Source organism: Artibeus jamaicensis, unplaced genomic scaffold (genome assembly GCF_021234435.1).
Source record: "Artibeus jamaicensis isolate MK-2021 breed Jamaican fruit bat unplaced genomic scaffold, CSHL_Jam_final contig_373, whole genome shotgun sequence".
Lineage (NCBI taxonomy): Eukaryota > Metazoa > Chordata > Mammalia > Chiroptera > Phyllostomidae > Artibeus > Artibeus jamaicensis.
In genome coordinates, this window is record NW_026521807.1 from 12,964,581 (window position 1) to 12,990,225 (window position 25,645).

Genomic DNA, 25,645 nt, shown 5'->3' on the forward strand with positions numbered 1-25,645 from the left:
TCCTCTGCTGTCATCCAAGCTGAGTACTTGAGGTGCAGCCTTCCTGTGGACTGACTACACCCTCCTTTTATAGTTGAGCCTTGATTGCTGTTGGAAGGTATTGACCTGGGAGGGATTTACCCAGGCCAGTCAGCTGCAAGGACTGGCTGTGACCATTCATCACCAAGTTCTGCCTTCCATGGAGGCAGGATGTGGAGTGGTAGGATGGTACTGCTCTGATGTGGTCTGTAGCAATCTACTGGGTGCACAGCCCTAGGGTTTCCTGGGTGGTGCAGGCCAAAGTCATCCCCCACATGTGTTCTGCCCAGGGCTACCTTGCATGAGCTATAAAGCAATCTGAGATGGGTGCTACTTGTATTCGGCTTAGAGGTTCCTAGGTGAAGCCAAGCTATGAATCTCGGCCAGCTGCCTCCAGTGTTGGGCCTGGGGCCACTTAGCAAGTGGTATGGGGGCTTGTGGTCACTGTGGTTGGCTGTTGCTTGTTTGAGAGGATTTAGGAAGTTGTGAAGCATGAGCCAAGACTGGCCATTGATATGGTAAGCCACTTTTAACAGCTTAGGTAGGCCTGTAAGTGGGGTGGAGTGGAGTCTCAGGGGATCTCCAGGGCAGGAAAAACAGTATTAGCCAGACTGATGGAATATCAGATGTGGCACTTGCCTCCAAGCTCTGTGGCTCTGTACTGGGAAGGTTCAGAAAAGGGACAGTGTCCTCTGCCTGCCTTTCTGTCTGGGTGAAAGCCAACCCCTAGCTCTCAACTTGATGCCAGACAATTCAGTCGCTCCCATTATGCTACTGGTGCCTTTCAAGCTGCTAGCTAGGTGCTGGAGCTCAGGTGGAGTAAGTCTGAGTAAGTGTGTGCATGGGTTGTTTAAGAGGAACTGCTCAGGACTGTAGAAGTTTCTTCTACTGACTGAAATTCCATTGATTTTTGCAGCCAGAAGTTGTGGGGACTTATCTTCCTGGCGCTGCAACCCTGGGCTCAGGGGCCTGGTGCGGGGCTGGTACTCCTCACTCCCAAAATATCCCTCCTGAATTTTTATCCACCACACATAAATGTGGGACCAGTTTGTTCTGTGTCTCTGCCCCTCCTACCAGTCTGGATGGTTGTGGTTTCATTAATTCTATAGTTGTCTGACTTCCATTCAACTCGATTTCTGACAGTTCTAGATGATGGTTGGTCTATAAGTTAGTTGTACTCTTGATGTCATTGTTTGAAGAGGCGAGTGGTGTTTACCTATGCCTTCATCTTAACTGGAAGTCCTCCATCACTTTTTGACTTTTGTCTTTTTGGTACAAGATACGAACAAATTCATCTTATTTTGTTGGTACAAGATACGAACATTCTTATTTTGTCTTATATTTTCCCTGCCTGAGGCTTGGAATCAGCCATTTTACCTCCGAGTCTTTGTAGTGGAGAATAACATTTAAAATTCAAGATCTGGGCATTAGGTGTACTCTTTGCTTCTGGAGTATAGTGCTTCAAGGATTTCTCAGGGGAGAGAGCCAGGATAATGTATACACATATATTTCTTTCTTTCTTTCTCATTTATATATTTATCTATCAATCTATCATGTATCTAGTCATGAGTGTATACTAATACCATGAGTTCTAGTCCAGCATCTCAGTACCTCAGTGTTCTGATTATCTTCCTTTCCATATATGCAACCCTCTTTTTTGACACTGAGAAAACTGGCTTCCATTGGTCTTAATATATGTACTTATTTGATCAATCCCCCTGTATGGAATCAATCTCTCCTCTCCACTGCTGTCCTCTCATTTATGTAGATGCAATTTTCCTCTAAGCAGGCTCTGTTACCCACATCAAGCTATCCTATATGGATGTATGCTCCCCTTACTCAGGCTTGGCCTCTCCTGACTTGTGAGATGCCTTCTGCACCTGCATCATGTTGGCTCTGACTCTCGAGCTGCTTCCACATGCCCTGCTCCTGCCCCCTTTCCCTCAAGTAGAGTAGGTATACAACTATTTCAATGTAGTTGTGAATGAGAAAAGAAAAGCCAGAAGCTAAAAGGAGACTCATTCAGGAAAGCATTGTTTTCAGTAAGGTACCAATCTAGAAGCTGAGGTTAAAGATATGAAAGAGACAGAGGTAATTGATAGAGCTACTTCTCTCAGAAGATAGAAAGGGATTGGATCTAGAGTGAAATCCCAAGGATTAGGTTAAGCATGAAGAAGGCCACATTGTACTTCAATAGAGAGAGGGAGGGAAGAATAGGTTCAATACAGGTTGGTTTGAAACTTTCTTGTCAGGAAAGTGAATTTCCATCCTATGGATCTTACTTTCCCTGTGCAGATATTGCTGAGAGTGATTTAGTTAGAGATTTGAGGAAAGTGAAGAGTTCTGAAATCACTGTAGAAAATGAGAAAGTGAAATGAGCAAAGCACCCAGAAAGAATTCTGAGAGATATGGAAGATCTGAGAATAGAAACTGAAAATCAGTTGAGACACTAACCTAAATGGTTATAGTGTTTTTTTCCAGCAGCCCCAGTGCTAGGAGTGAAAAAGGCATTTTCATCAGGCAAACAGTTAAATATAAAGGCATGGCAAAGTAAGGTGAGGGTATTGGCTAGAGATTGAAATGAAGGAATGAATGAATGTTGAATATGGAAAGTTTGAAGTGAATAGTTCTTTTTTTAAATATAGGAAAATGCTTTTACTTGTTTAACAAAGACTTCTCCTCTTCCTTTAAAAAATTGTTAAAAAATCCTTATCCAAGGATATGTTTTATTGATTTGAGAGAGAGATATATATTGATGAGAGAGAAACAACAATTGGTTGCCTCTGTATGTGCTGTGACCAGGGATCAAACCTGAAACCTAGGTTTGTGTCTTGACAGGAAATCAAATCTGCAACCTTTTGGTGTATGGGATGATGCTCTAACCAACTGAGCCACCCACCCAGGGCTCCTCCTCAACTTTAATTTTAACCTTAGGTTATTTTGGCCTTCTTTTTAATTACTTCATCCTTTTGATTTACCTGTTCTGTCTTGCATTTTTTAAGATGGGTTGGCAGTGTGGAGTCTTCTATGAATGTGGTGCAATGACCAGTGTGGCAGCAAAGGGGAAAAGTGGTTACAAGGTAATAGATTGATTTGAAAATCATAGTTTGAACATTCTTTGTGGTTCAGATCTGTCATGTACACTGTGGATATGAAAGTGAATAATGAGAGTTTGTTCTTTTGCCCATAAGTTGATGTATAAAACAGCACATTGAAAACTTTAAAGTCTTAAACAAATTTAAGGTTGATTTTACTAAAAATGTGTCATTTTAGAAAAGGCATAGGTAAGTATGTGTCTTCAACTAATATAATTAAGTCAAATTGGTATAATTTTTAAAAATTCCTTTAAAAATATTTTTCTAGAATCCTATATTTAAGAAATGACTTGTTTTTCATTATTGTTGTTCTTGTCATTGCCCACTATTTTTAAAATTTTTTATTGAATTTATTGGGGTGACTTTGGTTAATAAAATTATATAGGTTCTAAGTATATAGTTCTATAACAGATTATCTGTATATTGTATTGTGTGTTCATCACCCAAAGTCAAGTCTCCTTCCATCACCATTTCTACCCTCCTTTATCCTTTTCTACCTCCCCCACCCCATTTTCCTCTGGTAATCACCATACTGTTGTCTGTATCTACAATATGATGGGTTTTTTTATGATTACTTTCTTTACCTTTTTGTCCACTATTTTTGAGATAATGTGTAAACCCTAACTCCTGAAAAAAAAATCCCTCTCCCAGCCAGCTTTATAAAGCTGGCATTTTAGTGTAAACAGTTTTATGGCATAAACTCAATTTGGTAGATATCATGTTTTTATTTTTTTCCAATGACATTTCCCAATAGTGCTTTATAGAATATCCCAAGATAATTTTTTGGGTACATTCCAACACTTTCTCACCACTTTTCAGTTATTTTTTTTAAAAAAAGGCAAAACCAAACTAATTTCACTCCATTGTAAAAATGCAGTCTGAAATATGATTTAGACATATGCCTCTCAATTCCTTCTGCTAGCATCTAAGTCCTGTGTTGGGGAGGAGAAATATGAGAGATGGCAGGGTTTGCTTTTTGGAGGTGAGGAAGAATGCCTCCCCATAGGACTATACATGATTCTGTTGCTGCTCTGGGATCACTGAGGATTTTTTGGTTTCCTCATAACTTTGCATTTTTAGGGTTGTTTAGCTTTACCTTGGTCCATCACATGACTGTGAGCTCCCACACAGGGGGCCCTCATGTCTTTCTTTAGTCTGCCTTTGGTCCATATCCCAACCCCCTTAAGAAGCAGCTGTTAGGTACTCTGTGGTTTGGGCTTTCTCCTCTCTTCTCCATATCCCTTCCCATTAAGTCAAACATGGAAGTCCTCCTCTGCACCCTCTGATAGATTAGAAAACCTAGAATGGGTTAGAGCTTTACTTCACCTTCTTCTTAAATTCCCTGGAGCATGGTCTCTTTTTGTCCCACTTTCCTTGTTTCAGCCAGAAAGTGCTCCTTCTTCAAAATCTCCAGGAAAGAAACAGGCACGACTCTTGGCATTCAGAAAGCCTTCCGAATGTCAACGGACACAAGTCAAGTTTCCCCCCAGACTCACTCATGGGGCTCACTGCCCTTGGAAGGCAGGCTTTGCATTGGTCTTTAGGTCCCTGACTGTGCAGGCATTCAGTGTGGACTGTGAATCCTTTATCCTTGCCAGCACTCACATTTGTATTCCTCTGAAACTCTGCCTGCACTTGGCATCTGGTGGGTTCAGAGGAAATATTTTCCTGCCCATGCAGGGCTGAGGTGTTAGTTGGGAGTAGCAGAAGTGCTTCCCCTACCTTTAAAGATGTCCTCAAAAAAGGCTTTTGGCCTAAATGGTTGGAGAGGTCCTTAAATTCATGGGATTTTCATGCCTTTTTGTCATCATTTTTTTAGTTAGAATAATCAATTTCAAGATATCAGAGAAATCCCATTCAATACCTACTATTACAGCTTAAAACTAAACTAAATAATATCCTTCATTCTAATTTGATACTATAGTCTACAATGAAAAGAAAAAAACACAAACCTTACCCATATGATTTGGCAAATCAGATCTTTTCAGTGTCTAAGATTTTAAGTTAGAGAAGTTTAAAGCATCATTAGTTTTTCAAGGTCATTAGAAGTACTTTTAATGAATAATGTAGTCGTTCTGTCTGACTTCCTATAGCAGTATGGCAAGTGTAAGTGGCTATCAGAGTGTTGGAGAGGAGATAGGTCTACTGTTAAATCACTGGTCAGTCAAGAATATAGCTCAGTAACAATGTTTAACTTTTTATTAGAAGGGCTTTGAATGTACTAAGCAGGATTGGCATTGATTTTAAAAAGACAAACAGACTTCCCTTTAACACCTTTGAAAAACATTAAAAAAATTAGTAGATGCTAAAATGTACTTGTTAATCTTACACCTCATAGTCCTCTTAACAGAGGATTGAATAAAGAGCTATTTTAGGTTCTGGTTTAAATATGAAAGTGGTTTTAAACATTCCCAATGGCTAACAAATGTAATGATTGTTATTCCCAGAGTGATACTTTCTAATCTGATTTTTTTGTGAGTGACATTTGTGCTATCCATATCCTTCTTGTTAAGAATTCAATAATGGACTAGGTTAATTAGAGACAGGTAATCTTAGCTTGTATTAATCATCCTTCTGTCAGAATAAATTAACCTTTTTAGCTCCTATTTTCTGGAATTTCCAACCTCGGCAGACTGTGTTCTTGAGGAATGAGATAGTCTTGTAAAATTTTAAACTCATTTGAATTTGGAAATACCAATTACTGATAGAGTTATTAAATTTAATAATCACAGAAATTTAGTCTGAGATCACAGAAGATAAGCTGAATTCAGGCACCTCACAGGTGCCTTGTTTCTTCTTAGCTGTGTGATCTGGGGAAATTCAGTTATCATCTCTGAGTCTTCATTTCCTGATTTATAGAATGGAAATAACTGTGTGCATCTCAAATTCTGGAAATCAAACAGGACAGTGTCTACAGTGGATTCTGAAATTCACTGCTGACATGTTCTGGATTTTTAGTATTGTGAGTATTTTGAAATATGATCAAGTTGGGAGACCACTTTTCCCACTGTTGGTGTTAACTATTCCCTAATATCGTGGATTCTTTTCCCCTGGCTTCTTTATATCCATGGCAGGGATAAAAATCATGGCAAAGTGTTGCATGAGATATTATTCTCATCAATTGCAGGCTCCTGTAATTGTTTTTGTGCACATGTGGCCCAGGGAGCAGATGTATCAGTCTGTCAAAGGATAGAGCTCATCAGGCCAGCCATGGTGGAGATTTATGATATCCCATGAAAAACAAACTGAAAAACTACTATGCATTGAAATAAATCTATTAACAATGTAAATGTAAGTTCATGTACTTTTGAAAGGCTAAATATTGTGGCAAGTTTCATCAGAGGTAATTTGAGAAATATTCAAACATTTGGCTTTAATTAGAAAGGCAGGAAAATATATGAGAAGTATATTCCATTTGGGCGGTGTTTGTTTGCCCTTCTCATGAGTGTGAGCCAAAAATCCTCAGTTTTGATTAGTTCTGCAGTGATTCTCTAAATTTGGGCAGAGCCTTTGGCCTATTTAGAGGTATATGTAGCTTAGTTCAGTGTTAGAGATGGGAGGTGGCCCGTGAGTATCAGTACCCACCAAAATGAAGAGTGGGAAGGAGACTGTCACTGGCCGGTAATGCTATGTTGTGTAGAAAAAGGGACACCACTAGTGAGGGAGTAAATGAGTACTTCAGGAGGTGGAGGAAATTCCACTTATCAGAGTTTCTCTTAGGCAAAGAATGTAGGTATATAGAGACATACTTCAATAAAGTGCTTAAGCAAAGTTGTCAGATGTCCCCTCAACTCCCCTCCATTAGGTAGAGTTGCCCTCCATGTAGGACCCTTGTTTTGGTGGGTTCCCTAAGGAGCTGGTAAGTAGGTTTGGGGGTAGAATTTAGGAGAGGGCCAAGGTCTGGGGTATTTATGAGGAGAATCGAATAAGAGTTCCTGGGGAGTGCTAGGAAGGGTGAGGAGTTGGTTTGGCAGACCCTTTAGAGAGGGAGGAGAAGGAATAGCCACTTGGTTAAGGAGTGATTTTGAAAAATAAAAATATCAGGGAGGTGGGAAGGACTGGGGTGGGGGTGAGCTGGGATGGGAATAAAAGGCAGAAAACTGTACTTGAACAATTAAAATAAAAAAATTAAAATAAAAATATCAAATGAAGGACTTCTAAAATTAAGGTTTTGAATAGATGATAGGTATAATATTTCAACAGAAGCATAAAAACATGGACTGTAAAGTTGCCTTAATATTCTGTTATTGTTTTCTTATGTATCCTTTCAGATTTCTTCATGCTCATGTAAGTAATATGAGTATTGATTTTTATTTTGTTCCTTGTGTTGGTTCAAACCAAATTTAACATATTACATACATTGTTCTGTACCTCATTTTTCATTGTATTTTGAACATCTTTTCTATCACTACATTGAGAGCTTTCTATTGAATAGTTCTTTTTCATTGTCCCACTGTGTTCCATTTTATTGATGTATCCTAATTAATTGAACCTGTTGTGGACATTGGGTTATTTTCAATTGTTTGCATTTACAACAATAATATAATGAGTAAACTTATACAAAGCTTGTTTTGCTTTAGTGCATGCATACACATAGAATAAATTCTCAGTAGTGGTATTGTTCGGCATTATATATGCAGTTGTGAGATTGATAAACATTTTCTATCTGAGGAGTTGTACTCATTTATACTCCCAACAGAGAGGAAGAAAGGAAGAGAGGTGAAAAAGGGAGAGAGAATTAGAAAAGAGGAAGGGGGAGAGAGAGGGAAAGGGAGAGAGAGAGAAGCTCATACACATGTACCAGTGCACCCACACCCACGCCCACACCTACCACAATTCATCGCTTACCTTATTTTCTTTCTCCTCTGGTTCATCTGTTGTTTGCAGAGACTCTTTTTCACCTGCACCCTCCTCAAATGTTATGCCCTGTTTGGGGTGCTCCTGGTGGAATGAGAAGGTGTGGTGCTTCTGGAGCCGTACCCATTTTGTTGAGTCCTGCCTCTTTCACTTTTTAGCCGCGAGATCTTGGGCATATGATTTAGCCTTTCTGTGCCCCAGTTTTCTCACTGGTATAATGTAGGTAGATATGATAACTACTCCACATGGTTGTTGTGAAGAATAAGCGAATCAATATGATTAATATTTATAAGGCATTTATAAAGTACCATAAATGGCAATAGTTGCTACTTCACTGTCCTGCCTGGGACACAAACCATCCATTTGTCCTGTACCTCCACAGCTATTAGTCACTTAGTAGCTGTCTTGGTTATCAGATAAAACTGTCACAATATTGCAGTGCTTGTGTTAAAAGTATCACATTTTACTTAATGGCCAAAAAGCACAGGAGTTATGATGCCAGCATCATAACTGGCAATATGCCAAAGAGAAGCCATAAAGTGCTTCCTTTAAGTGAGGTTGCTAAGATCTGTGAAAGAATGAATCTTCTATCCATGATATTGTGAAGAAGAAAAAATAAATGTGTGCTAGTTTTGCTATCTCACCTTGAACTGCAGAAGTGACAGCCACAGTGTGTGATAAGTGTGTAGATAGGATGGGAAAGGCAGTACCTTTGTGGTGGAAGACATGAACAGAAAACATGTTCTGATTGACTACAGTGTGTTGTGCCAGAAAACACTGAGTCTATATGACGACTTCAGCAAGTGGTCTGTTGAAAGAAGTGACACTCAGACATTCACTGCATGTAAGGGATAGTTACACAGATTCAGGAATAGGTTCAGACTGAACAATATAAAGATTACCGGAGAGGCTGCATCGACCATTGAAGAAGCTGCTGCCACATTACCAGCAGAGGTGAAGCTGAGTAGGGTTCTATGCTATCTGAGTTTTCTCAGGTATCCACTGGGGGGTCTTGGAACATACCCCCATGATAGGGGGGACTACTATAATAATCTTTCTACAGACCTACACAGGTTCAAGTAACTAATCATTTAATGCTTACGTCATGTTGTTTTCATGCGACTATGTGGAGAATGGGTCACGTGAATGTAAAAATATAACTGAGATTAGCGTTACATAAACACAATTAGTTTGCTGCATACTCTGGGGCCAAGTCTACTTGATGAAGTAGTCTAGTACTTCAGTGATAGCCTCCCACCATGGAGGATGTTGAAATACTTTTCTTTCTCATTGCTGAGTTGTACCTTTGGCTATATAGCATTTTTCAAGATCTATAAAACATTTTGATGTGTTAGACATTTAGGAACTTTGTTATAAAAATTATTTTTTTAAAAAGAGAAACCTTCTTGGGGTGGGGGTATAGGCTTATTTTTATGGTCCCTTTTCGGTCTTTTCTATACAATGCCTCTCCTTTTTCTGCTTCCTAATCTAGGTCCTTATATCTTTCTGGGTTAAGGCAGGTCATTCTGGAAGTTCTGTCTTCTAGGCTCCTCCCTCCACCTCAACTCCCCAATTCCAACTCGCCCTCTATTTAAAGATATACAGTAATTATTGGTTGTTAACCAAATTGAAATTTCTCAGCTTTGTTTTGAATCTTCTGACTTCCTCATTCATTTTAATCTGGACTCTCCATTTCCAGGACAGTTACAAAAGCTGGCTTATGACCAAGTTTTTACTGGCCTGCAGTAAAATGGTGAAAATATGGATAACATGATAAGAGTTGTATAAAGCTAACAATATTCAAATTTAAAAAATTTGAGATTTTCCCCCCTTCTTTTGTGATAAAATGTTTTTTTCTTCATAAAATGGCAGCGATATTTGATGACAGAAATTTCGAAAGCTTTTCCTTAGTGGAAAAGTGTAAGTTGGCAACTTTGATGGTTGCCTTCTCCCCACCTGCCTAGTCCTTCCTCCTTCACACACACAGACACACAAGCACAAACACAAACACAAACACACATGTTCTCTGAAAATTTTGTAGAGGAAATTAATGATCTCAGTCATTTTAACATAACTCATAATCAACAGTTTTGTTTATTCCCACCTCCTTGTCTTTTCTCATAGTCATTCCTGTTGTCTTGAATGCACCACTACTTCAGTACAGTTCTACACCTCCTGTAATGTCCAGATCAAATCTCCAGTCCTTTGGTTAGTCTTCTGTATTTACCACTTTGTGCCTCCTTACTCATCCTCCTTTGTATTTTTAAGGATATTTATCAAAATCTTTGATACTGTTTTTATAAGAATTTTATTTTTCAAATACGTCTTTTCTCTCCAACTGGTTTTAATGCCTGTAAAAGAAAGAACTTTTGCATTTTCTTTAATACAAGATTTTTGCATTTACCAAATCTTAAAGATCTTAAAGATTTGGTTAAGGGCATAAAAATTTGTATGAAATGTTTTATACAAAATAGTTCTGAATCTCCATTATAGATGGGTAGAGTGACTTAATATTTATAAATTATAGTGACTCCTTACCGTGTATTTCTAAAGCTCTCTGCGCTTCAGGTGTTCTGGTGTTAGGTGTATCCATGTGACTGGATTTGGGTAATGAGATGTTTGTGCAAGTGAAGTGTTACTTCCAGGTGGAAGCTTTTGAGAAAGTGTAGTTTACTACCTCTCTTTCCCTGTGCCCCAGAGACAAATGTTTCAGTTGCTAATTAATGCCTGGCTTGGGTCCTGTAGTGACTGTGATGTGAAGAGAGTCCCCAGTGTCCTGCAATAGACTTGTAGTGTGAGTAACAAATAAATCTCTGTTTTTTAAACTACTGAGGTTTTGGAGGCTGTAGGTAGTACCAGCAATACCTTAATTTACTGACTCTGATACAAACTGAAATTAAAAAAAATTTTTAATTTTCTTCATTGATAATTTCTAATTCATTTAAAAGGTCAAATATTTATGTTCTCACTATATTCTATTTCTTATTTAAAAAAATAAAGAATAGAATGTCAAAACTTGAATTGTTTCAATGAGATCAACAATGAAGACTCAAAACCTCATAGTATCATCCAGCTACATGTAGAACAGATTTTAAAGTACACCATGGAACACTGAAAAAGTGGCAGAAACCTTCATAAAATACATATAAAGCTAAACTCCTTTGAGAAGAAGCAGATATGCAGTCCTCAGGAATGAAATTTCCATGTCCCATTAATACATCTAAAATATTTTCACTTCCTACTACAAATCTTAATGATCCTGCAAAAGCTGGTTTGAATCAGTTCCTACCATATTACTTCGGATTTAAAATAACTGAAATTTGAGATCTGGGAGTGATTTTATTTACAGTGTTTTCTTTATTCATGGCCTAACATTTAATAGACAAGTTTTTCACTGAGCTTATTTCTATGGGCTAGATTGAGATACGGACAGCAAAGCAAGAGTCTGGAAGGATTACATAAAGCAGTCTTGACCTGTAGGAAATAATTTCCCATGATTCCTTAAGATAAGTGTTCATATAATCACAAGAGTCAGTAAGCAATTGACCAGCTTTCCGCTCTAAGTTAACTTTTTAATGTATCATTCATTCATTTTTTATTTTTTATTGTATTTTTGTTACCATTTATCACTTCATAACCTTTTACTTCCCCATCGCTCTGTGACCATCACACTGTTGTCCCCGTCCAGGAGTTCTTTCTCTCTCTCTCTCTTTTTTGCTCGATCCTTCCATCCCTGAGCTGTCAACCTGTTCTTAATCTGAGTTTGTCTCTATTTTTCTTGTTAGTTCAGTTTGTTCATTATATTCACATTTGAGTGAAATCGTATGCTAGTTAACTTTTGAACGCTGTTTTCTTTGCCTGGCACAAAGATTTTTGGGAGCTTAGCACCATCTGCTGGTCAAATATATACCAACTTTTCAGATTCCCTCGAGACTTTTTTCAAGAAATATTGTGAATTACTTTATACTTTCTTATAAATACCACTAAGTAAGTAAAAGTATCTCAAATGCCAATGTAAAGAATTTGTACACATAAAACAAAGACTTATTTCTGTACAGTAGGCTACCTATAATTATACAACAGTTTCATTTTTGAGTGAATGTTTGTACTTGTTTTATTTTGGATTGCTTTCCACAAATAAAACTTCTACCTATTCCTTAATATAAAAGAAGATTATTTTTCCAAAGAGAAGTTGGACTTTTCTATGTTTAATAATGTTTACATTTGTTTTTCACATTTCTTTAGAAGATTAAGCTAGATGTTTGTTTCAGTAGTCTTATTTATTACACACAACCACCCTTCATATTAATAAATGTGCCCCCAAGTTTCTCCCCTCTCTCCTTCCCTTCCCCTCTAAAGATAAATAAATAAAATCTTTAAAAAAAAAATAAATAAATGTCTCAGTTAATGCTCTAGAAGTACACTGAAAAGGTTAAGTAAATAAATACTAATATTTTGGGAGAAAGTTAAGTTTATTTTATTTATTTATTTAAATTTTTATTGTCGACATTATTATAGATGTCCCCATTCCCCACCCCTCACCTTTGCACACCTTCACCCAGCTCCCACCTCTTCCCTCTGGCCATTAGCATGCTATTGTCTGTGTCTGTGGATTATGCATATATGTTCTTTGGCTAATTCCTTTGTCACTGCATTCAGTCCCGTGCCAGGGAGTCTTCCCCATTGGCCAAAGTGGTGGCAGAGGGAGGTTCTTACACTGAGAGGACCAAAAGCTAGAAAGATAATTGGGCAGGGAAAAGAGCGCTTCTCTCCCTATCCCTTTAAAAACCTTGAGCTTGAGCAGGAAGATGGAGATGGTCTTTAAGAGAAGAGTCCAGCATTATCCCAGGTTGCCTGGCACCTGAATAAAACCTGTTTCATTTTGCACCGGCACTTGCCTCACAAGTTTGGCTCTAGTTGCAGTAGACAGCCGAACCCCCATTCCATTTGGTTATGTCTTCACCTTCTTTCATCCAGTCCCCTCTCCCCCCTCCACTCTGATGGGTGTCAGTTTGTTCCATGTGTCCATGCCTCTGTTTCTATTTTGTTCATTAAATTCCACATATAAGTGAGATCATATGCTATTTTTCTTTCTCTGACTGGATTATTTCACTTAGCATAATAATCTCCAGGTCCATCCATGCTCACAAAAGGTAAGATTTCCTTCTTTTTTTTACTGCCATGTAGTATTTCAAGGTATAAATATACCACAGCTTTTTTATCTACTCATCTACTGATAGGGACGTGGGATGTTTCCAGATCTTAAGCCAAGTTTATTTTAATAGAATGATTGAAATTGCTTATTTATTTATTTTTGTCTAAATGTGTTTATTTAAAACAAATAGGTACACCAAGTAAGTGCTTATTTTCCCCACTTCCAATTAAAACAAGAACACAATAGGGGAAAACATCATTTGGCAAGACAGTTCTTCTAATACATGAACATCCTCCTACTTACTGTAGTTGGGGTAACTACTCAAAAGCAGTCATTCTTACACAAAATATTAACCTCAAAGTACTAAAGTCAAACAAAGGAAGTGGTCTAAATTTCACGTGTGGGCAGTATCTTCTATAAATGCCAAAATGTGGGAGAAGCACAAACATAACCCACTCCTTAAAAACACTAAATAGTTAAAGTAGAATTTTTCATCCTCCCTTTCTCTTATAATAAAAACTAGTTCTGGGACTCAGATTTGGTTTTTGTCTTGGCCCATTTACAAAGTCTTCCCCTATATGACTTGCATCATTAGGATTATAGATAATAGTTCGTTCAATTTGAAGAGAGGTTTATCTACTCCTTCCTCCTCTTCTTGCCTTCATGCTCATGTTTCTTGGGGTGGCTTCTGTCTGAGGGTCTTTTAGAGCCACCATGCTGTTTGGTTTCTTCCAAAAACTTGCCCAAACCAAAAGGATATTTCTCAAGCTGAACTGGTCCTTCTCAACCTCTTTGCCTATGTTCTAAACCAGAAAACTCTGTTTTGGGAAAAAATGTTGGTCTTTATTCAGGCTTCTAGATCATCACCATACATTTCCTTGTCCCAATTTTTACTGGGCTTGTATATACTCTGGGCCATATCTTTACCACTTCTCTGGGCTTGATCATACACATTGTAAATTTCATCTTTTCCACCTGCAAAACCACTGTCCATACCCTTGCATTGGTTGAACAGTCTTTGGTCATACTGACTTCATTGGAAGTCTGAGGATTGGACATAGCAAGAGAAATGGCCTCACTATCTCAATTTTCATTTCTCTGAAGTTTTGACATTTTATCAGGAGCTGCTCTGGAAAGATTTCAGTCATGTTGTCTCTCTTTCCACCTGTCATACTGAATTTCATGAATTTCCATCTCATGTGCCTCCCTATCCCTTTTTCCCACATGGGGTTTTGATTCCAGCTTTTTTTCCCCTGGCTTTCTGGACCATTTTTCTAAGTTTCTCTTTTTCTTTTTGAGCCATCTTTCTCTCTACTTGAACACACATTTCCACAGCTTCATGAGCCTTCTGATCGGCATGTAGAGAGCTTCAGCCAGTTTGGCAAAATTTTCGATGTGAGCAGTTTGCAGTTCTCTTCCATCAGCAACAAGACGTTTATCTAATTGGAATTATGTAACCCTTCACATTTTTCCAGTTTGAAATACAAGGGAAACTTCCACTCTTGTTGTTCTTCACAGTCATCTTTTGGCTAGGGGGATGCATGAGAGGTGCAGGAGGAGAAGGTTTTCCCTGGGGATTTTTCATATTAATCTTGAATTTTGAAGGCTCCATACAATCTTCCTGCATTTCCACCATCTGAGTAGCACTCTGTTTTGCTCCAGAGTTGAAAGCTACTCCTTGTTGAGATGGTGTGTGTTGGATAAACTGAGCAGGAGCCAGTTAATCAGCTGCTCAAACTTGTATGGCCGCCAAAATCTGTGCTACAGATTTTTCTAACATCACCCTTGTCTTTTCTGTTATCTTTATAATAGCTTCTTCATCAGACCTCTGCAGGTCTGGGTCATATGCATTTATGACTTCTTGGGAACCAGGTCAGTGTTCTTCCAATAAATGACCCTGCCTTTTGACTGTCCTTGTCAAGCAGTTGTGTCATATTTATTTATTTTTTTCAACATCTACCTGAATGACCAGTGCATTTGACGTTCCTTTTTTTTTTTTTTTCTTTTTTTGGTCCCCTATCCAGTGGATACTGGGCCACAAGGATCTCTGGAAAATAACCTTCATCTCCAAGTCCTCTAAAAGCAAGGTATCAAGCCTTTCCAGTGCCTGTTTGAGGGAGGTTCTTTTTGGGAGGAGGTCAGTCATGATCTCTGGAGTCTGGTCTTTTCTTTAGCCTCAGGCTGGTCCTGAGATAGCAGAGTAGGTACAGGTAAAAAGCTGGTGAGCACCAACTTTTGCTGCTTTGCAATTGTTTATTTATTAAGCTATGCCAGACAAACTGAATTAACAGATTTTTTCAGTTTTTTCTTTGTAGCAACTGATTTTATCATTGTTAATTACAGTAGGTATATATTTGATTTAATTCTATTTTTAGGGTGATGAAAGGCACAGGATTTTTTGTTGTTGTTGTTTATTCCTACTACACTTTTGTTCATTGTTAAATCCTCAGTAACCAGAGGAAGCATTAAATGTGTGGTAGGTACTCAATAGGTTTTCTTAAAGATTTTATTTATTTATTTATTTATTTATTTATTTATTTATTTATTTATTTTTAGAGAGAAGGGAAGGGAAGAAGAAAGAGAGGGAGAGAAACATCAGTGTGTGGTTGGCCCTCATGCCCCCGCTACTGGGGACCTGACCTACAACCCAGGCATGTGCCCTGACTGGGAATTGAAATGGTGACCCTTTGGTTCACAGACCCATGCTAAATCCACTGAGCTACACCAGCCAGAGTCAATAGGTTTTGACAGAGAGGGGGAGAGTGGGAGAGTGGGAGAGTGGGAGAGTGGGAGAAGAGAAGAGGAAAGAGAAGAGAAGGCAGAAAGGCAGAGGAAGTAGTGTGCTGCTTGGCACATAAAAGATAAAAAGGCTTTGGTAACAGTACAGTAAGAAGTTTCACCTATGGAATTAGGGCATTGTGAAAGTGTGATGATGGAAATTTAGTATCTATCGGAATTTGGTCTATTGCATGCACTGTTAGGCACACTATACCTGTAATTCCATTAGTTCTAAAAACAACTAAGTGAGCTAGTTGTTGTTTTCATTTTTACAGGTGAGAAATTGTGCTCAGCATGGTTAAGTAATTTATCCAAGACCATACAGCTTACGAGTGGCACACTCAATATTTAAATATATATCTGTCTAACTTATAAGACACTTTTAATGGGTTGTTCACTCATTTAGCTAACATTTCTTGAGTGATGATGTGTCACTCTTTTCAGATGATCTAATTTTTTCTCATATTTTACAATATCACATAGAAGATAAATACTCTCCAAAGTATTTCTTTAGTCAAAACATATTTCTGAACTCGAGACTTATATACCTAAGTGTCTATTTGATATTCCTACTTGTTGGTCTGTACACACTGCAAGCTAATGTGCACAAATCAAATTCTCAATTTTAGCTCCAAATTTGTCTTTTCCTGGGTCTCTGTTTTGATTTGTGTGCAAATCATACAATTATCCATATAGTTAATACAATCAGACAACTGGGTGTCATCCTTAACTCATTTTTTTAACCCTCAAGTCCTCACCTCCTGTTTTGTAAGAGTTTGTAAGATTTGTTTCCTGCTTTCATCTCTACCATCATTGCTATCATGCAGGCATCCTGACAGTTTTGAGAACAGATCAAGCTCTTCATTACAAAAGATTTCGCACTTGCTGTCATCTTCCTGGAATGCTTCCTCTATCTTTCCCTCAGGCGTCAGCTTAAATGGAACCTCCGCAGAAAAGTTTGACCCTGACATAACATAATTTTTAAAAAATAATAACAATTTTCTAAGTAAGTCCCTTTTTATTCCCTTTATCATAGTCTTTTACTCATTTTCTTCCTAGCACTTGGAACAGTCTAGAATTATTTTATTTCTGTTATTGTTAAATGTCTGTCTTCATACACTATAAGTTCTGTTAGTCATCGGATTTGTCTGTCTGGTTCTTTGCTGCAAACCTATGACCCAGCACTGGGCTTGGTACCTAGAAAGTGTGTGATAAGTACTGACTGAATCAACAAATAAACATTTTCAGCAGAATCTCTTGAAGCTTATCTGTGCATTCAGAATGCTTGCTCTAAGATGCATAACTATATCTGTTTACAAACAGGAACATTTTTGTGTCTGCCAGGATTTTGTCTTTGGCCTCTTCTATTTTCCCACACAGCTCTCCAGGGATTGGAGGCTCCTAACTCTAACTCTTTACCCCAGACATTTCTTTTACTCTTAGGCTAGCACTATGAGTACACTGGGTACAATGCAGGAAACAAACATACTTTGTTAAAAGCCAAACTGTTATTTTTCTTTCTGAACTTATTTTCTTCCTGTATAGTGTATCAAGATCAATGTTAACACAAACCCTGCAATCCATCAAGCCAGCACTTTGAGTCCTCACTGACTATGGCTCTGCTTATTCTGCGTCTCATCAGGGAAGTACACCAACTTCAGCCCAGGGTGTATCTCTCAGTCTGCTTCCTCACCTCACCCTTGCTGCCTGTGTTTTAGCTCAGGTCACACCTTGTCTCAGAGACCCTTTGATCTCTTTATTGTCTGCAGGATAAGTTCTAAATTATTTCCCATAGCATGCCATGCCGTGCATATTTGCTAAGAATTAACTCAAGTATTGTTTGTGAAACTTGCTTGGCATTCTCTTTTCTGGGGTCCTATACCACATTGTGTACACATTTAATCAAGCATTTATTATTTGAATTACTGTGATTTGTCTACTAAATTTTGGATTTTTAGAAGACAGAACCTATCTGCAACATTAGCAAGGAGCTTTTTGCATAATTATAGTTGGTGTTAAGTGACTGTTTTCAAAATGAATGATGATCAGAGAGGTCAGATGGGTAACCCAAGGTTTACAATGGGAAAATTCGCATTCAGGTTCTCTGATTCTTTGCCTGCTGTAGTATTGACAAAAAAAGAGGTACTTCAAGGAAGAGGCTTTATATCCTTCCATAATCTATATTTCTTCCCTCTATTCCAGCAGTTCAACCAGTGTGCTGCAAGCTGTACACTAGTGGGCCACACAAACTTCTGAAACATGCAAGCACTGATCTCTTTTCCCTTAGATTATGAAATAAAAAAAAGACAACATCCATCACAACAATCACTGTCCAGTGTGAATTCCCTGTCTTGAACCATGAATTTATAGGTCATATAATAGAGTTGTATCTTATTGGTCACGTCACATAATAAGGTTGTGTCTGATTTGTTAATTTTTGGTACCAGAAATCCTTATATACAAGTATAGGCACTTGATTTTTAAAAAACTCACTTTGGATCAAAAAGGTTAAGTAATTACTATTACTATTATTATTATTTTTATAAGTAAATCAAAATTATGCTTTTTTTGTTAGATCAACAAAAATATATTTTTGATGTGCCACAGAATTTTAGTAATTAGTTTGTGTGCTATGAGATGAAAATGGTTGAAAATTGCTGCTTTATTCTATTAACCAATCCCAAATAAATTTACAATCTAATAAAAAATAATGTTCTTCTGAGGCAAACATAAACCAGGATGAACCCCACCTTCCAACAGTCCAGTTACCTTCCTTCTATAAAGTGATATCCTGTACTTCCTTATTTAGAATACATTATGTACACTTATAGTTAATTTAAATATGCAGATTAGCATAATGCATTTAAGACTGATGAAAAACTGTGATATAATAATTCATACATATTTGGGGGCAGCCATCAGATATAAGATTCCTTTGACTTGAAAAAAAACAGGTTAATGAAATGAACTCTATCAGCTTTTAACAAGACAGAGATAATTTGTATCACTTGCATTTTCATACACATGTTCACTTGATTTAATAACTCATTAGTAGCTCTAGCATAGATCAGTAGACTAAAATGGAAATAAACTATTTCAAAACACTAGGGAGTTTTTGTGTTAGATTGGTTATTAAATATCATCATAGAATATTCTTGCAAATTAAATGTCATCTCCCATGGGATTTTATGAATGTTTGGTGAATATTTTTGTAGTCTACAACAAGGTTAGCAAATTATGGCCAGTGGGCCAAATACAGCCTACTACCTATTTTTGTATGGCTGCAAAATAAGAATAATTTTTTCATTTTTAAGTGGTTGAAAAAAATCAAAAGAAGGATGACATTTCAAGGATAGCACATGAAAATTATGTGAAATTCAAATTTCAGTGCCCATAAATAAAGTTGTATTGAGACACAACCAGGCTCATTTGTTCGTATTGTGCATGACTGCTTTTGTGCTGTACTGTGCAGTTGAGCAGCCAGAAAGAGATTGTAATAGCCCACAAAGCCTAAATTATTTCCTTTGCCAACCTTTACAGACAATGTGTGCCTACCCTGGTCTAAAATCTTATAGCAGGTGCTACCCCTGCAGTGGGAAGGTCTTGCCACACTATCTTACGGCTTTCTCTGGTCTGAGCACCCTTGCTTGTCAGAAGTGTCCATGAATCCACACTTTCAGGGAGCAGCCCTTCACCGATGACAGTGGGTAAATACCTTAGCTCCCTCATTCCACATTTGGACATATTCTACACCATCTGTCAGAGTTTGCCTTGAGTATCAAGTGTGGTTGCCCACAGTGTTAACTGCCTTGGTAAAAGCCCCTTCACTTACTTCCCACTCCACCCACCACAGTATTTCCTGAGATCTCCCACATCAACCACTTGTACTAGAATCTTTGTCACAAAGTGTGCTTCTGGGGGAAATCCAAATGAAGATAAATGTGAATTATTCATGTACGTATATTGTTTAGGGTGTCATTTTGATGTATAATTTACTCAGGTATGATAAAAATTTATAAGCAAACATTTAAGTCACTTTTTCTTACTACTAAAGAAAGACAGGTTTTATTAATTAATAGTTTCATTCTGTATAACATTTATCAGCCAAATTTATCCAGAAAGATGCAGGTTGATAATGTTCTCATATTTTTTAACATAAATGCCTATCCCAGGAAAGTAATTACTGAAATACTGTATTAATCTTTCATATTGCAAAATCTTTTGTAAAATTTTAATTTTCTTTTATACTAATATTTTCCTGCCACCTCTTCAGAAAACTTATGCTCAAATTTATTTTGCATCAATAACAAATGGAAGCTACCTCAGTATAAGGGGTACCCAAGATAATTTTTTATATATGGCAATTAGCTGTTTCTTTTGTAAATTTCTTGTATTTTTCCCCTAGTGGTTAGTTAAATTTAGTAAATAATGTCAGACCTAAACCTCTGCCATTTATCTTTTGTTCAGGATTCTGTAGGTATCAACTTTGAATAGATCTTTAATATTATTATTTAAGTTGCATCACATTTTTTTTCATATGCTTCCTCTAAACTCTACAGGAATAGAACAGATATTTAAGAAATTTAATTGAAAGAAACTGGAGGAATAAAATATTTGATTTGTTTTGACCACATGAATGTTTTGTTCTTTATCAAATATATTGCTTCATATTACTTTTGAGATTTCTTCAGTTTTTACCTGTATGTGTGTCTGTGTATGGGAATGCAGTTTATGGTTTAAAGATTATGGATTCAGATGATTACATGAAAAAAGTTGAATTATTATTTTTAAAATACTATTTGTGTGAAAAGAGCACACATGTATTTGTATATATAAGGATACATTTAGAATACACAGGGAACTAGTCGCAGTGCTTTTATTTGAGGGAGGAGTGAGAGATTAAGATCAGAGATGAGAAAGAAATGTACTTTTCATGATGCACTCTTCTGCACTGTTTTGTGTGTGTGTGTGTTTTACCATTTATGTGACTACCTTAAAAGGAAGTTAAAAATAAGAGAAAGAAAGAAGAAAGGAGAAAGAAGGAAGAAGACTACTGGCATTAGAGGCACCCAGGTTTGGATATCCATGAACACACTTACTATCATTATATTTACATTACTTAATCTTTTTGTTGTCATCCATAAAATGTAGATTATAGTGCTTATTTTATGGTCATAATAAAATACAGTTATAATACATGTATAACAGTACATAGAATTCTTCCTAGCACATAGTAAACATCCAATAAATGGTTATATGACTGTATATAAGTATTAATATCTGTTGCCCTGACTTCTACAGAGGATAGGTTCTTTATTTATACACTCAGTTGATGCACATTTTTTGAGCATTCTATTATTGACAGCCACAATAATTGGCCTTGGAAATTACATTGCATCACTTCTGCCATACTCCCATGGTTAAAGGAGTCACAAGATTCAAGGTGGGAATGGGGTGGGATGGAGACTCTGCCTCTCATTGGAAGGAATATAATGAATTTGCAGTGGAGACTTCCTGCTAAGATGGAGGCATAGGTAGACACACTGTGCCTCTTCGCACCACTAAAATAAGGCAATAACAATTTAAAAACAAAAAACAACCAGAGCTGACAGAAAACTGAACTGTATGGAAGTCCAACAACCAAGGAGTTAAAGAAGACACATTCATCCTGACCAGTAGCCGGGGCAGAGTTAGGCAGCCAGGATGGAGTAGGCTCATGACAAAGCCGAGGCTGGCTGACCCAGCAAAGCTCTGGATTGTGGAGAGGGTGGGGCCTAGCTTAGAGGACAGCTGGTGGACCGAGGGATCCCACATTCTTGTGCAGATAAAGCAGGTGAAACTGAGGAGTGAGAGCACTCAACTCAGGGTCCCAGCATGGGGAAATAAATCCTCAAAACACTGATTGAAAACACCTGTGGGGGTTGAGGTGCCAGAGAGACTCCCGGCCTTACAGGAGAGTTCCTTGGAGAAACCCACAGAGTCCTAGAATGTACACAAGCCCACCCACCTGGGAATCAGCACCAGAAGGGGCTGATTTGCTTGTGGGAAGTCAGGGAAGTGACTGAAATCCGGCAGAGAGCGGAGCTTTGTTTCTTCTCAGACCCCTGCCCCACATACAGCATCACAACCAAGTGACTGGGTTGACCCACCTTGGTGAATGCCTAGGGCTCCACCCTTTACTATGTAACAGGTATGTCAAGACAAAAAAAAATGCCCAAACGAAAGAACAGATCAAAACTCCAGAAAAAATACAACCAATTGATGAAGAGATAGCCAACCTATCAGATGCACAGTACAAAGCACTGGTAATCAGGATGCTCACAGAATTGGTTGAATTTGGTCACAAATTAGATGAAAAAATGAACGTTACGCTAAGTGAAATAAAGAAAAATGTGTAGTGAACCAATAGTGAAGGAAAGGAAAATGGGACTCAAATCAATGGAGTGGATCAGAAGAAAGAAACATACGATCAGAAAAGAATGAAGAAACAAGAATTCAAAAAAGTGAAGAGAAGCTTAGCAACCTCCAGGACATCTTTAAACATTCCAACATCCAAATTATAGGAGTACCAGAAGGAAAAGAGGAAGAGCAATAAGGGGAAACATTATTTGAACAAATAATAAAGGAGAACTTCCTCAATCTGGCAAAGGCAATAGACTTCCAGGAAGTCCAGGAAGCTCAGAGGGTCCCAAAGAAGGTGGACCCAAGGAGGAACACACCAAAGCACATCATAATTACATTACCCATGATGAAAAATAAGGAGAGAATCTCCAAAGCAGGAAGAGAAAAGGAGACAGTTACCTACAAAGGAGTTCCCATCAGACTGTCAGCTGATTTCTCAAAAGAGAACTTACAGGTAAGAAGGGGCTGGAAAGAAGTATTCCAAGTCATGAAAGTCAAGGACCTACATCCAAGATTGCTCTATTTAGCAAAGCTTTCATTTAGAATGGAAGGGCAGATAAAGTGCTTCTCAGATAAGATCAAGTTAAAGGAGTTCATCATCACCAAGCCCATATTATATGAAATGTTAAAGGGGCTTATCTAAAAAAAAGAAGATAAAAAACTACATACAGTAAAAAGACAGCAAACTCACAATTATTAACAACCACACCTAAAACAAAAACAAACTAAGCAGACAGCTAGAACAGGAACAGAACCACAGAAATGGAGATCACATGGAGGGTTATAAACAAGGAAATGGGAGGAGGAGAGAGGGTGAAACAGTACAGAGAATAAGTAGCATAGATGGTAGGTAGAAAATAGACAGGGGGAGGGCCAGAATAGTATGAGAAATGTAGAAGCCAAAGAACTTATGACACATAGATATGAACTAAAGGGGAGAAATATGAGTAGAAGGGGGTGTGCAGGGTAGAGGGGAGTGCAGGGAGGAAAATGGACAACTGTAATAGTATAATCAATAAAATATAAAAAAATAATAAAGTAAGGCAAATGAAAACTTGGAAAAAAAGAATTTGCAGTGATCTTCAATCTACCACTGTCTTCCTTCTGGTTACAGATTATTTACATCCCTCCCATTTGCAAAACATATGCATCCCCTTCCAAGGTCCTACAAAATGTCATTTTACTACAGAAAGTATCAGCTCAAAATCCAGAAGTTCTTCATCTAAATCAGATGAGATGTGACTGAGGCCCCTTATGTCTGGTTGCTTGGGCACAGCTTCTTGAGTTTAGATTCAGTTGCTGTGAAGACTTGTGCATTAAGGAGATTAGTTGTCTGTCCTTTTTCCCACTTCAGTCCTCCCTGCTGCGCTCCCACACTTACCTTGATAGGACAGAGATAGGATAGTCACAGTAGGTATTCCCATTAAAAAAGACAACAGAAGGCTTAATCACTTAGTGATTATGGTAAGTAGAAAAAGTTGCCCCAAAGATGTCCACTTCCTAATTCCCAGAACCTGTGTGTGTGTGTTAATTTACTCGGCAGAAGGGACTTTGTAGATGTGAGTAGATTAAGTACTTGAGATGGAAGATTATTCTGGATTGCCAGGTGGGCCTATGTAGTTACCTCAGTTCTTAAAAGTAGGGGAAGGCAGATTAGTGAGTCAGAGAGGTTGCTGCTGGCTTTGAAGGTGGAGAAAGAGGTCATGAGCCAAGGAAATATGAGCTCTAGAAGCCAGAGACAGCCCCCACTTACGTTCAATAAGAAAACAGGGAACTCATTCCTAGAATGTCAAGGTATTGAATTCTGCTAACAACCCATAATAAGGACACAGATTCTCTCCAAGAGCTTCTAGAAAGCTTTACCAAATGTTTGTTTTATTTTGGTGAAGTTTGTTCTGGATTTCTGATCTCAAGAACTGTAAGATCATAAATTTGTTTTGTTTTAATCTACCAAATTTGTGGCAATTTTTAATGGCAGCGATAGGAAATGAATGCCCTGACCAATAGCAATTCTGAAATGTAGCTGCCCACAGGTTGCCAGTTCCTTGATTAAGCCTGTGCTCTTAGCTCTGCCCTGTAGGATCTTTGAATCTGCCCTCTGTATCATTTTTCCTTTCCATGGCCCATGTGGTCACTGGGAAAGCTATACCTGCTTTCTATCCACTCTGGAATATTGGTAGTACTGTAGTCTTTTATTCTATGCCCCCTTTAGTCTGAGCCATTGATACTTTTGTTAGTATGTTTTTTCTAAAAAGTTTTGTAGGCTTTCTATACATTTTATTGGTGTTTGCTCCATTAGGTAAAGATCACACCCACAAATTTCTTCAACACAGATTCCTCTCTAGCTTGGCTGACATTAAAACCTGTATTAGTTATAGAAGTCTATTAGTCTAGTGGAGAATGCCAGTTTTTCTGAAGTCTGAACAAATAGTCTCCAACAGCCACATCCTTACTTTAATATTTACCCTGAATCTTCTTACTTTAGGACCTCTTGCCACCTAGAGAGTCTGGGAATGACTTTGGTACTTTGTACAGCTTTTCCCTCTGAATTAAATCATAGCAAATACTCTTAAATGTATTCTTTTCTGCTCTTGTCACCTATTTGTGAATACACTGTAAAGCAATAGTTTTCAACTTTTAACACATATCAGAATCACTTGGGATCTTAAATGTACTGATGCCTGGGTCTGGCATGCAGAAATTCTAATTTATTTATCTGGAGTGTGGCCTGGACATTAGGAGTTTAAAAGCTCCCCAGATGTTTTTAATATGCATCTAAAATTGAGAATAGCTGCCTTTCAGTAAAGTTTTACTATTGCTTATAATCAAAGGGGGTTTTAAAACATGCATTTCATCTTAAACATCAGCTTTTTTCCTATATTTTCTAAAAGACTAAATAAGTGATAAAGAGGTATTTTTAGGTTCCCATATTTTAATAAGTTATTAAATTCAGAGCAAAAAGCTCATATAACTTTTTAATTTTATAAAATCGTTGTGACAAAAGTCAGAAATTTCATAGCCACCCTAAGAAGAGTGTAAATAGATGCTTTCAATTAACTCTGTGGAAATACTGTTTCTGTGTTGTGGTTTTCAAATCTAGCTTCTATATTAGGCATTTTGGGAACCATTATTAGTTCTTCAGTAAACTGTTTAGTTTATGGTAGAACATTACATTTTATAAGGAGGAAATAATATGAATCGTAGGTCATCCCCCTACTGCCTACAAATTAGTACATCCACAGTTGCCTGTATTGCGACGTGTAGCTTTAAATGTAGGTTCATTTACATGCCTCTGTGAACAATGTCTTTTTAAAACTGATTTTGGTTTGCATTAGAAAGA

At 37.7% G+C, this 25,645-nt stretch overlaps 1 pseudogene; it reads right to left on the reverse strand.

The window, feature by feature from the left end:
- Positions 1–13,761: 13,761 nt before the first annotated feature.
- Positions 13,762–19,647, reverse strand: LOC119059804 (SNW domain-containing protein 1-like; annotated as a pseudogene).
- Between the last annotated feature and the right edge of the window lie 5,998 nt (positions 19,648–25,645).